General features: G+C 31.4%; 1 protein-coding gene across 4 annotated transcripts in view; it reads right to left on the bottom strand.

Moving 5' to 3' along the window:
- Positions 1–16,859, bottom strand: part of LOC139503701 (triple functional domain protein-like) — a 267,815-nt gene that overhangs the window by 96,155 nt on the left and 154,801 nt on the right. The window lies entirely within an intron of this gene.

Below are 16,859 nucleotides of genomic sequence, written 5' to 3'. Positions count from 1 at the left end.
ACATGGTCTACCAATGTACAGATTCTATAAAGTGATCACATGGTCTACCAATGTACAGATTCTATAAAGTGATCACATGGTCTACCAATGTACAGATTTTATAAAGGGATCACATGGTCTACCAATGTACAGATTCTATAAAGTGATCACATGGTCTACCAATGTACAGATTCTATAAAGTGATCACATGGTCTACCAATGTACATATTCTATAAAGTGATCACATGGTCTACCAATGTACAGATTCTATAAAGTGATCACATGGTCTACCAATGTACAGATTCTATAAAGTGATCACATGGTCTACCAATGTACAGATTCTATAAAGTGATCACATGGTCTACCAATGTACAGATTCCTTAATTTCAAGCTTCAAAAGCTACATTTTGAGATTTAGTGATAAACAATATATCTTCTAGAAAAAATTGGAATCCCTTGCAAAAGAAATTCTGCAATTCAATGTCTATTTCTAGAGCTATTATTTGAAAATCTATCTCTCTCTCTCATTTACTCTTTGATGCCCAACATTTCTTTAAATGACACCGACACAGACACACACCGAAGCAAATATATTGAATTAAACAATACAGAAAAAAAAGTCAAATGAATTTTGTTGTAAATTTATCTTTTCATGTTTTATCTGTTTCCTTTGCAACATTCTTTTAGAGTAAATATAGGCAACAGTAGCTGCTGAGTAGCAGACCTGAGTGAGTGAATATCCAGTAACCAAAGAAGATCTGTACTTCACATATATTTAGAAGTTATTATTAATCCATAAATATATAACTGCCCTTGAAATCATATATTTTGTACTTTAATCAAAACCAAGATAACAGAATGAATACATTTATTACATATTAATATCTTATCCAAATCACAGTTGGAGTTATCAGATACTGCTGCAAAACATACAATCTAGTAATTCAACAAGATATTTTTGATTTTACGATAAGATGAAACTTTTTATACCTTCAGATTTATAAATATGCTTTTTTTTTTTTTTATCAATAGTAAATGTCTGTTTAATCTGATTACATCCATTGGCATTGCTAGAATTACATAAACAAACATGCATTATTAATTTTTGTTTAACACCATTTATCATACAACTTTTCACCAACTATCCTTCTAGTCTTTATAGACCACAAAAATGTGACAACTAAATTCTCAAGGTGCCCAAATCTAATATGGGGTATTACTTTGGAAGCTTTCTTGCTACTATTTCTTTCAAAAGTTTACTATCTAAGTGGTTTCATACATGTGGTTGAAAGTAAAAGTAGTTATTTGGCCAAAATGAAAGTAGGGTTGAAATTGGTCTTTCACATTTATTAAAGGTTCAACTTTTTCTTTATTCTCAGTGCACTCATAAAAGACAGCAGCATTTGATTGTGCATGGACAAATATAATAATGGTCTATAAGCAGTAAAATATATCTATTATTAAACCTGTGCTAATTTTTTGAATTCAATTTGCCTTTTACAAATAAATGCATTGTAACCCTAGAGAAGATGCAGTTTGTAGGCCCGTCTGTGCGTGGACACGCCCTTGCACTCATCAACCTTGTCTCAACTATGGGTAAATAGCACCACTGCCTTAAGGTTAGATCTTGGAAGATCAAAGGCTATGGGAGCAGACCAAGAAAGAAAAGACGGGAAGATGGAACCTGTCAGCCATGGTAGGCAATCGTCTATAGGAAGGAAAACCCAGACAGCAAAACTCTATCCTGCAGGTAGTTGGTTTCTCACATTGCTTTTTAATCACCAGGCAGAGTAAAACAAATTCTGATTACGGAAACTACACAAGAAAGGTAATGGCCTCATGTGCAAGTGCAATTATATAGAAATTTAAAAATTTGTATCAGATTTATCAAATATGTAACATTATGGTTCAAAATTGAAAAGTTACGTTTTTTTAAAGTTAATATCTTATTACGACACCCCGTTTAAAGGGGCACTAGCTACGAGATATATAAACCAGATGCTCCGCAGGGCGCAGCTTTATACGACCGCAGAGGTTGAACCCTGAACGGTTGGGGCAAGTATGGACACAACATTCAAGCTGGATTCAGCTCTAAATTTGGATTGTGATTAAATAGTTGACACAGCATAGGTTTCTGACACAGAATGAATGTGGTCTAATGAACTTTAAAAAAAATGTTTGCCTTTGAGCAATTCACTATGCTGTTGAATATTAATACTCTCAAAAAAATGTTTGAAGAAATTTTCTTTTTATTTATGAAATCTGAAATGAAAAAAATTGACCCTCAAATTTTTTTTTCACATCCCCCTTTTCCTTATTTCAAAACTGATCTCAATTCAAATTTCTAATGAAGTTTGCAACAATAACTACTCATTTAAATACATCATAAAATGTTAAAATGTAAAAAAAGTGCTTGTTATCACTGAATGGTAAAGATTGTTTTAATCTATCAGTTGGTAGTAAAAGTGAATATACATTGTATATTGTATAAAACAATGATTTAAGTTGATTCAACTACTATTCTGGACAAAGAAAGATAACTCCAATTGAAATCCAATTGGAATTTCTTGCTATTGCACAATATTGTGCAATTACATATTTCTTGCTATTGTGCAATACTGTGCAATTGAAAATATTTGCTATTGCACAATACTGTGCAATTGAAGATTTCTTGCTATTGCACAATACTGTGCAATTGAAGATTTCTTGCTATTGCTGAATACTGTGCAATTGAAAATTTCTTGCTATTGCACAATACTTAATATAATAATTTTGGATCCTGATTTGGACCAACTTGAAAACTGGGCCCATAATCAAAAATCTAAGTACATGTTTAGATTCAGCATATCAAAGAGGCCCAAGAATTCAATTTTTGTTAAAATCAAACTTAGTTTAATTTTGGACCTTTTGGACGTTAATTTAAACCAATTTTAAAACGGGACCAAAAATTAAGAATCTACATACACAGTTAGATTTGGCATATCAAAGAACCCCAATTATTCAGTTTTTGATGAAATCAAACAAAGTTTAATTTTGGACCCCGATTTGGACCAACTTGAAAACTGGGCCAAAAATAAACCAGGTGCTCCGCAGGGCGCAGCTTTATACGACCGCAGAGGTCGAACCCTGAACAGTTGGGGCAAGTATGGACAAAACATTCAAGCGTGATACAGCTCTGAATTTGGATTGTGATCAAATTTTTGACATTACATGGGTTTTTTTACACAAAACAAATGTCAAGATTTTACAAATCAATTAAAGATTTCTTCTTATTTAAATCTAAAATTAAATAGTTGACACAGCATAGGTTTCTGACACAGAATGAATGTGGTCTAATGAACTTAAAAGTTTTTTTTTGCCTTTGAGCAATTCACTATGCTGTTGAATATTAATCCTCTCAAAAAAATGTTTGAAGAAATTTTCTTTTTATTTATGAAATCTGAAATGAGAAAAATTTAACCCCCCCCCCTTTTTTTCACATCCCCGTTTCCCTTTTTCCAAAACTGATATCAATTCAAATTTCTAATGGAGTTTGCAACAATAACTACTCTTTTAAATACATCATAAAATATTAAAATGTAAAATAAAGTGCTTGTTATCACTGAATGGTAAAGATTGGTTGGTAGTAAAAGTGAATATACATTGTTTATTGTATAAAACAATAAAAAAAACTTCATCAGCAACATTTTATATTGGCAAATTTCCAATGAAGTTATTTACATAAAGTTATTGGCAAATAAAAATAGAAAATGACATCATAGTCATGTCTGGCAAATTTCCAACATACATTATCTAAAACATTTTAGATAAGATAAGGAAAAAAAGCTTCATCAGCAACATTTTATATTGGCAAATTTCCAATGAAGTTATTTACATAAAGTTATTGGCAAATAAAAATAGAAAATGACATCATAGTCATGTCTGGCAAATTTCCAACATATATTATCAACTACTATTCTATACAAAGAAAGATAACTCCAATTGAAAATTAATTGCTATTGCACAATATTGTGCAATTAGATATTTCTTGCTATTGTGCAATACTGTGCAATTGAAAATTTCTTGCTATTGCACAATACTTGATATGGAATCCTGATTTGGACCAACTTGAAAACTGGGCCCATAATCAAAAATCAAAGTACATATTTAGATAAAGCATATCAAATAAGCCCAAGAATTTAATTTTTGTTAAAATCAAACTTAGTTTAATTTGGACCCTTTGGACCTTAATGTAGACCAATTTGAAAACTGGACCAAAAATTAAGAATCTACATACACAGTTAGATTTGGCATATCAAAGAACCCATTTATTCAATTTTTGAAGAAATCAAACAAAGTTTAATTTTGGACCCCCATTTGGACCAACTTGAAAACTAGGCCAATAATTAAAAATCTAAGTACATTTTTAAATTCAGCATATCAAAGAACCCCAAGGATTCAATTTTTGTTAAAATCAAACTAAGTTTAATTTTGGACCCTTTGGACCTTAATGTAGACCAATTTGAAAACGGGACCAAAAATTAAGAATCTACATACATAGTTAGATTCGGCATATCAAAGAACCCCAATTATTCAATTTTTGATGAAATCACACAAAGTTCAATTTTGGACCCTTTGGGCCCCTTATTCCTAAACTGTTAGGACCAAAACTCCCAAAATCAAACCCAACCTTCCTTTTATGGTCATAAACCTTGTGTTTAAATTTCATAGATTTCTATTTACTTATACTAAAGTTATGGTGCAAAAACCAAAAATAATGCTTAATAGGGCCCCTTTTTGGCCCCTAATTCATAAACTGTTGTGACCTCAACTCCAAAAATCATTCCCAACCTTCCTTTTGTGGTCATAAACCTTGTGCTAAAATTTCATTGATTTCTATTTACTTATACTAAAGTTATTGTGCGAAAACCAAGAATAATGCTTATTTGGGCCCTTTTTTGGCCCTTAATTCCTAAACTGTTGGAACCAAAACCCCCAAAATCAATCCCAACCTTCCTTTTGTGGTCATAAACCTTGTGTCAAAATTTCATAGATTTCTATTCACTTAAACTAAAGTTATAGTGCGAAAACCAAGAAAATGCTTATTTGGGCCCTTTCTGGCCCCTTATTCCTAAAATGTTGGGACCAAAACTCCCAAAATCAATACCAACCTTCCTTTTGTGGTCATAAACCTTGTGTTAAAATTTCATAGATTTCCATTCACTTTTACTAAAGTTAGAGTGCGAAAACTAAAAGTATTCGGACGCCGGACGACAACGACGACGACGCCAACGACGACGACGACGACGACGACGACGCCGACGCCAACGTGATAGCAATATACGACGAAAATTTTTTCAAATTTTGCGGTCGTATAAAAATCTAAGTACATTTTTAGATTCAGCATATCAAAGAACCCCAAGGATTCAATTTTTGTTAAAATCAAACTAAGTTTAATTTTGGACCCTTTGGACCTTAATGTAGACCAATTTGAAAACGGGACCAAAAATTAAGAATCTACATACACAGTTAGATTCGGCATATCAAAGAACCCCAATTATTCAATTTTTGATAAAATCAAACAAAGTTTAAATCTGGACCCTTTGGGCCCTTTATTCCTAAACTGTTGGGACCAAAACTCCCAAAATCAATACCAACCTTCCTTTTATGGTCATAAACCTTGTGTTTAAATTTCATAGATTTCTATTTACTTATACTAAAGTTATGGTGCGAAAACCAAGAAAAATGCTTATTTGGGTCCCTTTTTGGCCCCTAATTCCTAAACTGTTGGGACCTAAACTCCCAAAATCAATACCAACCTTCCTTTTGTGGTCATAAACATTGTGTTTAAATTTTCATTGATTTCTATTTACTTAAACTAAAGTTATTGTGCGAAAACCAAGAATAATGCTTATTTGGGCCCTTTTTTGGCCCCTAATTCCTAAACTGTTGGAACCAAAACTCCCAAAATGTGATAGCCATATACGACGAAAATTTTTTCAAATTTTGCGGTTGTATAAAAACTAAAGTAAGATTTTTTTTTGTTCAATCAATAATGAAAGTGAAATAGTGAAATAATAATTCGCTTTTAGCATCCAAAATGGTTCAATTTTGTCAAATTAAGCGAAGAAACATTGATAATTACTCATTCACTTGCAAGTGAATTAGTCGACCTCATTAAATCCGTATTCATGTGAACTTCAATTTAACCCCTTGCTAGAGATTGACAATGCATGCATTGTACGTGTACTGGTTATTTAAAGAAAAAGAATGTCAACAATGAAAGTGAAACTACGGTACATCATTTGATTACTGATTCGATATAAAATCACTCTTATACGGTTAAAAACAATGAGAAACATATATTTTTAATCTATAAAATAAACTCAAACAGACCTAAAAAAAATTCTATTGCACGTGTTGGTTTAATCTATTCATATCTTTATTTATGTTTACATCGCTTATATGGTCATCTGAGGTCAAATCGATAGTTAATTGGCTTCTGGACTAAAATACACACGAAACGAACCTTCATATTATCTACCCCATGCTCTGTAAACTGTTTATTTTAGACTTTTGGTAGTTAGGATAAATGTTTTACATTATTATAAATCAAATATGAGAATTTGAGTCAAATCGGTGACCACGAATTTGACAGCTAGTGCCCCTTTAAAATGTGTAGGTGTCAGATTGAAGTGATTATATATTTTGCCATTTTTCCTTTATAATAAACACATGAAAACACATCAACCATTCAGCAAAATTGCAGTTTTCTATAAAATAAACTATCATGGATTAGATTAAATATTGCCGTTTTTAATTTCATTATGAAACTATTAAAATCCATAATTAAATTACCCTGTTAACAGGATTTGGAGATCTATATTAGATTAAAGAAAATTAAAAGGATTTACTGTTGATATTTTACGCCTTTCAAGCATAAAATAGCAATATTGAGGACAAAATTTTGAAGGAAAGTAAGGGGAAATGTTACAGTAAATGTTTCCTCTTGATGTGTGCATTCCAATTTTAACACAATTAAAGGCTTAAAAGATTTCTTGCTGAGCCAGAAAATCATTAATTTGGATTAAAAAGGGAGGGTTCAACTATAATGATCTTTCTGTTGATGCACTACTGCAATATGTTCTGCATCAAGCTCTTAAAAAGAGGAACAGCCCAAAATTCTCTTATTTAACTAGATACAATGTACATCAAAACTACACACAAGAATTGAGCAAAGAAGCTTTAAAGATGCATCTGCAAAATTTATAACAATTTTACATATAAACAAAAATATCAGATAATTACCGAATATTTCTGTTTACAAAATACTTTTAGGAACTGGAGTGTCCGAAAGCTCATTCTGATTGGCCAGTTCCAATCTATTGTCTGTCGAAGCATTTATATAATATATGATTTCATTGTGAATATATCCAGGGTTTTAAGATGCTGTGTAGAAGACACTTTAATAAATGTCAACTATTTACCAGAGAAAATAATTTCACTATCAAATTGTTTTTCACAACTTCTGTAAAGCGAGTTGATCGTCTCTTATCTCATGATAAAGCTAAATCGCCAAAATTTGATCATAGGCATTTAATCTGATACATTGTACACGAAACATGTGAAAATAAAACCTCCAACAATTCAACATGTTTAAAGTAATAAAATCCCTTTTACAGTCCTTTTTTGAATCAAAGAAAATCTGAACAATTCCGAAAAATTTATCTATACAAAGTGTTCCTTCTTTCAGTAGGTATCCAAAGAACAAAAATAATGTATCCTAATTACAAAGCTAAATAAGCTGTTATTTCTGTGTCCGCAATTCATAATACATGTACAAGAGAGTGATATTTAAACTTTCAATTAATTTATACAATAATTTTAGGCCCCAGATATGGTTGCCCATTCCTGAGTTTTAATATCAACCAATCACAATGATGCAGACACTTTGTGAAGAAAAAAAAAAGAAAATGCACTAAGGACCAGTAACAAAAAGCATTTAATTTCTTGTACAGCATACACGTTTTACTAACTTATTTTGATTTTACTGTTTTTAGCTTGCCCATAGAACAATTACGCTTGTTAATTTGGTAACTACAATTAATAAAGGCCATTACAGCTTTGAGAACAAAAAAGAAACATCCTTTCTTACCAAATATTTCTACTAATAGTTTCAGCACTTTCTTTGTAATAGTATCTGAAAACAATTTTCATCACTTATACAAACAGCTGCTTTTTACCACCAAAGTTTAGAACAATAATTTGCCATGTTTACTAAAAACAGGAAGTACTCAAAGTCTCATGATTTAACAAAATTAATACCTACTGACTTTAATAACTGGTAGTTACTGACATAAATGTCTTATTAGAACCTGTCTGACTCTTTATTTTACTTGTGACTGGTTTACTAGATACGAAAATTTATGTGCACTAATCCCGAACTAATTTTTTGTAACTACCAATGCTTTTATAATATAACAAGCAATCTGAGAACATTGCATGGCAATACAATTATCCCCATTGCAAACTAAAGTTAGAGAACAGAAACCAATTTTGGGAGGTATGTACGTCCATATAGAGGCACATTTAGGTAAAACTTAATGCCCCCATCGCTATTATGGTTGCATAAATATCAAATCAATTTTGTCAAGGACAAAGACAAAAAGTGTGGAAAACTGATTTGCTGAACTGACAGATGGACTGACAGATGGACTGAATGCAAACCTGAAGTGCCCACAATGAGGCGGTGTGGTATGATTGTCAATGAGACAATTATCAACCAGACAGTTCAAATAAAGTGGATGTAAGCAATAATATAGACCAACAACAGGGAAAACCACAGCATATAATAGTCAGCTATGAAAGGCACAGACTTGAAACAGGCATATATAAAGAATGCAACATGAAAATGTTTGAAAGCATAAAAACCTTTAACAGACCTGTTAGGTATGAATGAACAAAATCACCTAAAGATTAACCTTGGCTGAGGCAATTGCAACCTAAGAACAATTTTGCTACATTAACATCGTTTTATGAACTTAAATATTTACTTACAGAACAATTTAATCAAAGATATCAGGCCGATAAATTTGTAAGCGTTACAGTGTCACCTTTGTTCTCATCAGGGACAATTGAATCAAATTAGTTTAAAGGTGAAATAAAGTACAGATTTAATAAGAGTAATTCAGAGTTTCAAAGGTTTTACCAAGTACTGCTTATGTAAATATTCCTGAGATAGAAAATCCTTAGCATTTCAAACAATTCAAATGTTTCCTAAAGTTGTCTTCAATTGGACTAGCATAAGTACTCCATACACTTCACATCAAGCCTGTTTTTTTTTTTATCAGATATCTTGCTCTCAAATTAACCAATCAATTTGATTTTAACACCTCTCATCAATAAAATCAACCAATCAATATGATTTTAACACCTACCATCAATAAAATCTAACTTCAAAAGCATAACTATTTTTGCTATCACACTTAATATGCGGACAAGAATTTATATGCATGTACCAGAGAAATGTACATGCCTAATTTCATTAGAAGTAGAATATCAAATCTTTATTTATCTTTCCTCTGTGCATCTTGATGTTTATTCCATAATTATTCTACTTTTGTTTTTTAAGTGCAAAACCATCATTATTTACATAGCCTATATATTTTCTGCCAAAATAAGAGTTGCATGATATTTTTATTTTGTGATATAATTTTGTTATTTTCAATCAATTTATAATTACCTTTATTCGTGTTTTAAATTCATTCTTATTATCAGGAATTCTTATTCAGTTTCTAATATAAAAATTTAAAATGTGATTTTTTTTTTGTTCAATAATTAATGATAATGAAAGTGAAATAGTGAAATAATAATTCACTTTTAGCAGCAAATATGGTTCAACTTTAAAAAAAAAAAAAGCTAAGAAACATTGATGATGAATTTGACCTCATTGAATCAGTATTCATGTGAACTCCAATTTAACCCCTTAGCTACAGATTGATATAACACATGTATTGTGTGTGTTGAGATATTTAAAGGAAACAATATCAAAAGTGAAACAAGGGTTAATATTTTGACTGATTCGATTCACAAAACATCATTCTCATACAGGTAAAAATGATGATTCACAAAACATCATTCTCATACAGGTAAAAATGATGATTAACATATATTTCTAATCTATACTATGAAATTAAACAGACCTAGAAAAACACAATTAGTTTACTGACTCCACTTTCTATTTATATCTATATTATATTTATATCACTTATATGACCATCAACAGTTTTCAAAGGTCAACTCAATAGTTAATAAATGGTGTTGAGACTAATTTACCATATTTATTCTAATAAACGCCCCGGGGGCGAAGACAATTTCCGAAAGGGGGCCGTCAATTAGAGAAACAAATTTCGTACCTTACTTCATTGACCTTTACCTGAATGTTGTTGGAACAGACTATAGTAACATACACATGTTTCTTATTGTCTCCATAATCTATAAATAGTGTTTATCGGTAATGTGACCTCATCAAATAATTTGTTTAAATTTTTGAATGAGCAAGCGTGCACATCAATGGAACATAATTTCAACAGCGTACTGTGTAACTGACAGATCTATTTTTGGAACTTGTTCACACTGTGTTGGATTATCGGAGTGGATTAAAACATGGGCATTATTGATTTTTCGTGTTATGTTTCTGAGTGACCGGGTCGATGTCTTAGCAATATTGTAATGGATAAGTTTCAATTTTATTTTTTTAACTACAAAATGGGGGCGTTTATTAGAAGTCAAAAGTTCTGAACGCACTATTTTCGGTAGGGGCGTTAATTAGAAGGGGGGCTTTAAATAGAATAAATACGGTACACACCAAACAAAGTTCCATGCCCTGTAATTGCTTCTTTTAGACTTTTTATACTTTGGATAAATGTTGTCATTGTTATAAATCAAATATGAAAATTTGAGTCAAATCAGTTAACATGAATTTGACTTTGACAGCTAGTACCCCTTCAATAATATTTTGGTTTGAACACAAAATATGTGTTAAGTGCATACATACTTAGTAAAATTAAAACATTGAGTGGGATGAAGAAAATTTTTACGCACATGTATCAACAAGTGAAACTGCGAGCTACTGCTCACTGATGATACCCCCGCCGCAAGTGGATAATATTAATAGTGTAAAAATATGCAAGTGTTCGGTAAACAGGAAGTTGTCAAGTGATGAATCTGAAAACGCATCACACTGTATAGCTGACTTATATAAATCCTGAAACCAAATTTCAGAAATCCTTGTATTGTAGTTCCTGAGAAAAATGTGACGAAAATTTTCAACTTGGCTATCATGTGTAAAATCATACAAGTGTTCGGTAAACAGAAAGTTGTCAAGTGATGAATCTGAAAACGCATCACACGGTATAGCTGACTTATATAAATCCTGAAACCAAATTTCAGAAATCCTTGTATTGTAGTTGCTGAGAAAAATGTGACGAAAATTTTCAACTTGGCTATCATGTGTAAAATCATACAAGTGTTCGGTAAACAGGAAGTTGTCAAGTGATGAATCTGAAAACGCATCACACGGTATGGCTAACATATATAAATGTTGATACCAAATTACAGAAAGGGTGGATGTGTAGTTCCTGAGAAAAATGTGACGAAAGTTTCATGGGACAGACTGACTGACGGACGGACGGACGGACTGACAGACAGAGGTAAAACAGTATACCCCCCCTTTTTTAAAGCGGGGGTATAATTAATGCTTATATGCCAAAAACATGAAACTTCATAAAAGTTGGCTTGTAATAGCAGAATCTTATCTTGAATTTATTTTCCTTTTTTTTTTTTTTTTTATTATATTCACCTATTTAATTGGTTTTTTTTATAAGTTACATATGCCAGCATGGAATTCATTACCTTCGTTTTACTGACAGATTTATTGACTTATCATTTAAAATAGATAAGAATCTAATGTTGATCATTTTTATTGCAATTGTCTTTCCAAATAAAAACCACAAAGAACAATACACATATTCATTTCTTTAAATATCATAAGTCTGGCATTGCAACATGGTAAACAAATAATGATTACATAGAAATATTACAAGTAGCCTTTAAGTGCCAAACATTAACACTGAAATCATAAAACACGATAAAATATTACTTTTCAGTGTTTTTTCTGGCAAAAGCGCATTTTCACAAATTGAATTCGTTAAAAAACATGTGCCAAATTTTTTTGCAGTATATTTCCAATCTGTGATTGTTATTTTCAGCAGAATGTTCCATCCATGCCCTTCAGCTCTAGAATCCATAGTGTCACTGATGCCAATAACTGTTGTGAATCGGTGATGAGTAAATCTGGGATCAATTTCCTCTCTCAAAGGTTCTGTCCTAAGAATGATTTTTGGGGTCCTTTTTTAATCCATTTCTTCTTTTGTTTATAGTACATAAGCAGAAAGGAAAAACTTTTCAAAATTGTAGTGAAAAAATCACCACTTTATTTTCATTAAAAAACTTGTCACTTAACAAATAATTCTAGGCCCCCTGGACAATGGATGCTTAATTAAACAGTACAGTATATGGTCACTGTTATATTCAACAAAAGTATTGCTACTATCATTTAAGGTATAAGGTCACTTCAAGATTCTAAAACTAACTGTCATTTAATTCATTCCGATTACCTCTTTTTAACTTCCAACAGTATGAATTTGCTAAAAACCAGCACCTTAAGAGAAAAATTTTGATCCAATATCTATCTTATAATGTCTATATCTTTGACAAAATATAAATAGCCAGAGCCAACATGATCCCCTTCACTGCAAATACATTGCAGAAGATATGATATAACAGCTGTAAAGCAACTGTACTCATTGCACAATAAATTGCAAAAAATCTGAAGCAATATTGCAATGAGTTGATCATTTCCTTAAGAAAATATAAACAGTCATGAGTCTAACATGTTTCAAATATTGTAATTAATCTTATGTAACATTAGTACATAACTTATTAATCAAAGAAAATATACAAACAGTCTTCAATGTTATATTTTGTGAAAAACAGATGCTTTTAATGTGAGCTAATGGTTGTAATCTGCCAGTAAAATTTGGCTTCAATAATCCATACGTTTATAAATTATATGCATCTATATTAAAACAGTATACTACAACAATATATGTTCTGCTATGATTAAAAGGAGATGTGTGTATATGTCAATGAGACAGCCAATTACAAAATGACATGAAAATGTCCCCCTTTCTAAGGAGCCTGACAATGGAGGACTTAACTTGTTCATTACATTTTTTAGTTTTATCTTGAGCAAATAGGTCAAATGTAGGTCAATTAGAACTTTAACAACAGGTCAAATTTCAACTGTGTAGCATACACTGGCAGTTCATGTGGCTGTTATGGAGACTGTGAGATTGATCTCTGATTAGCAAGGAAGTATTTGCTGATTTTCCACTAAGCACCAGAAGCTTGACATATTAACCCTGTCTGTCGGATAGTGAATAAGGTGTCAAGTAATTTAGTGAAACTAATTTCTATTGACTGTTTATTGACCTTCAGCATGTTTTAAAAACTTCAGCTTGTAGTTCAAAATAGTAAAAGGCAGGGTTAATATTCATGTCACAATATCATGTTCTAGTAACAGGCTATTATTTGAACTTGGAATTATTTTTAATTATGGAATTTGCATAATTTCTTGTGTTTAAATTTTTTTTATAAATTCCATGTTTATTTTGTATTATGATCTTTTGAGCCGATAATAACACTTTCCATACAATGTATTTTGGTTAGATAGTGTTGTGCGCGGCACAGTACATTCTATTGAAAATATACTATTCTCTTTGTAATAGAAAGTGTTGTGCGCAGCACAGAACATTTCAGTACAGAATAATCATGGAATTTATTAAAAATTTCAATAACAAGAAATCAAGCAAATTCCATAGTTAAAAATAATTCCAAGTTCAAATAATAGACTGTTTAGTGTTGAATAGGTTTGTGATATTTGCTGCTGAACATTAAATATCAATAGTCTGGTACTATTGCACAATGCAACATTCATGGTTTGCAGAAAAATCAAAGGAATTACTGTGGATTCATTTTTATTCGTTAAATACCTATTTTCGTGGATTTGGTGGATACAGGTGAACCACAAAATGAACTGTTCAAGGAATAAGAAATTTACTAAAGGCTTTAGTATGCTGATCTCTGCAAAACTACAAAATTAAAAATCCAGGAACATGCAAGTTTTCCTTAATACACGATAATCATACCCGTAGCCAGGGGGGTTCGGGGGTTTGGACCAAACCCCCCCCCCCCTTGAAAACAAATAATGACTGTTAAAGTCAACGTTCTGTTCGAGTTGTGACTGTTAAAGTCGAGTTTTTGAGACCAACGAACCCCCCTTTGGAAATTCCTGGCTACGGGCCTGATAATTAGTGCACACAAAAAAAATAAACAAATCCACAGTACATGTTTAAACTTGATGTAAAGTCAATTTTTAGACCAGGCCAAAAACTATCTCTTTGATACAAACATGATGAAGTAAGATAAACCATTCATTAATTTTTTTTGAACTTGTCTAATTAGCTTCGTTACTGGGAGACACTTAGTCAGTTAAAAAGGGTTCAGAAATAAATAGGAATGAACCAAGCAATGTAAAAACATCTGTCAAATTTGCTAATAATATCTTTATCCTTGGGGGCGCTGAACTCTTTATAGGTGATCACCATTAATACAAACATTGCAGATACTTAGATTAGCCTCGTTATAACTGCATTAACACATGTAACTTTATAGACCTGAATCAGTTCTTAGTGCAAGGCACATATATATGACAGGTGCAATTTTTATATAAACTGTCCTTGATGCATGAGATCATATCTGATAATGCAATTTGTTTTTTCTAAAAACCGGTCAGTGCTTTCTCGGGTCAGTACCATTTGGTCAATAGCCAGTGCATTAATATTAGAATGATGTCGAGGTTTCATCTTATTTGAAAATTTTCAGTTCATAAAATAAAATAATGGTTCTTAAGCCAATTAAGGTTGCAACTTAAGCAGAAAAAGAAGACCTGAGTCAATGGGATTTGGATGTTTATTTTAGGTCCTTTGGTTTTAAGGCTCTCATTATTGATATATTTTGGTGCTTTTTGTCATGAGACTACCTGATTAAGGTTGCTACAGAAAAATGTAATGTGTTGAGTTGAAATCCCATAATTTTTTGAGTACAAATGTATTTATTTCATTCTAATTTTGATTTTACATTAACAGAAAAATAGTTGGATACCATTCAATAAGGTTTTTCATAATACATCTATACATGTCCTTACATTTTCATCATCCTTTAACCCATATCAGACCTCAGGCTAGGTCCTCATCCTAATATGGTTTTCTTGGAAGGATACAAAATCCTCAGCAGGTATGGAAAATATCAGACTATAATTATTAAGTGTTGGAACATTTAATAGGTTCTGTCCATCAACATATCTCAATTATCAGGTGTACAGTCTTATCACACTTTAGTGTTATCAAATGAATTATTTTAATTGTCAACCCCAATTACTGTTCTGTGAGAAAATCGGTGTCTTATGAATATTTTACAAGTGATTGTCATTAGCATTATCGGAAATAAAACAAAACAAAAACTTTGACAAGTTTATCATGAAATTTAAAAGAACTATTTCTTCACATTTAAAAAAAAAAATTTCATTATAAGACGTTTGCTAGAAATGGCTTTTCCTCACAAAAAACTAACTAAATTTGTTAATTTATAAATAAATTTCCAAATGTGAAGTTTAAAATTAACACCCAGATCTCCCGTTTCTTTTCCATGTTTTGCCATGTTCATGGGAAAAGAGGAAAATTTCACGATCTTATATAAGACATCCTTGATTCTGGTGTAAGTAAAATTAACCTTGATGTTCAAATATTTACATAAAAATTTACAGCTATTGCTATCTTTTTTCTTTCATTTTCCCCTCTCAACCCTTTAACCTTTTTACTCACCCTTTTCCTCGATTTAGCATTTTTCCAGGCCGACAGACGGACCAGCATCATACCAAAAGATGGCATATTAAAAGCCATTGTACTTCAATTAGAATCACTAAATCTTCACAATAAAAAAGTGACAATTTTCCGTTTTAGTGCACATCCTTATATTTTTTAAAATAACCTATTAATCCTGATTAATGTGTTAAAAAGTCGGTCAGCAATAGTAATTACTTTTTAAATTTCACACAAATATATAAAATTTCTGATTTGCATATTTGAATTCCCACAAATAACTGAAAAGTTTTATGTCACCATTTTTTTTTTTATAGTTTTACTTCCAAAAATATTAATAATTTTCTTTATAAACTTTCTTCACTTAGAAAGTTTATCATTTCAATCAGATGAAAATGTAGAAAAATCCAGAATAATCTGTTGATTTTTTTTTCATAATTCGGTGTAATTAACTAATCATCCTAATTAATCCTTAGTAAAAAAAATCAATCCCATAATTCAACAGTTTCGTCAAATGTCAACTCTGATTATCTTTACCATCATCTAAAACACTTAGACGATCTTTTATATATCACACTTTAGCTTGTGATAACATGGGAGCATTTCTTCTGATTTATAGACAATTTCACAACAGTGTGTTGATCTCCACACATCAAAGCACTGAGTACTCAGCTTGTCGTATGAATTATGAATTATTTAACACTTCAAATCAATTAAGAACATCAGCCAACTTCTGCTTGTATTAAAAAGCCGAGACAACACAATTTTATGCTACCAGTTTCTATTCCCTTCCGTGTTAAATTTTACGCTGCATCCATAATGCAACCGTCTGTATCTAGAGAGTATGTTCTATCTAATTTGTCCTGTCGTGTAAATTGAGTTGATAATCCGCAACAGTAA

The sequence above is a fragment of the Mytilus edulis genome, chromosome 14 (genome assembly GCF_963676685.1).
Source record: "Mytilus edulis chromosome 14, xbMytEdul2.2, whole genome shotgun sequence".
Lineage (NCBI taxonomy): Eukaryota > Metazoa > Mollusca > Bivalvia > Mytilida > Mytilidae > Mytilus > Mytilus edulis.
The sequence above is the reverse complement of the archived record's forward strand: the minus strand, read 5'-3'. Positions and strand labels throughout refer to the sequence as shown.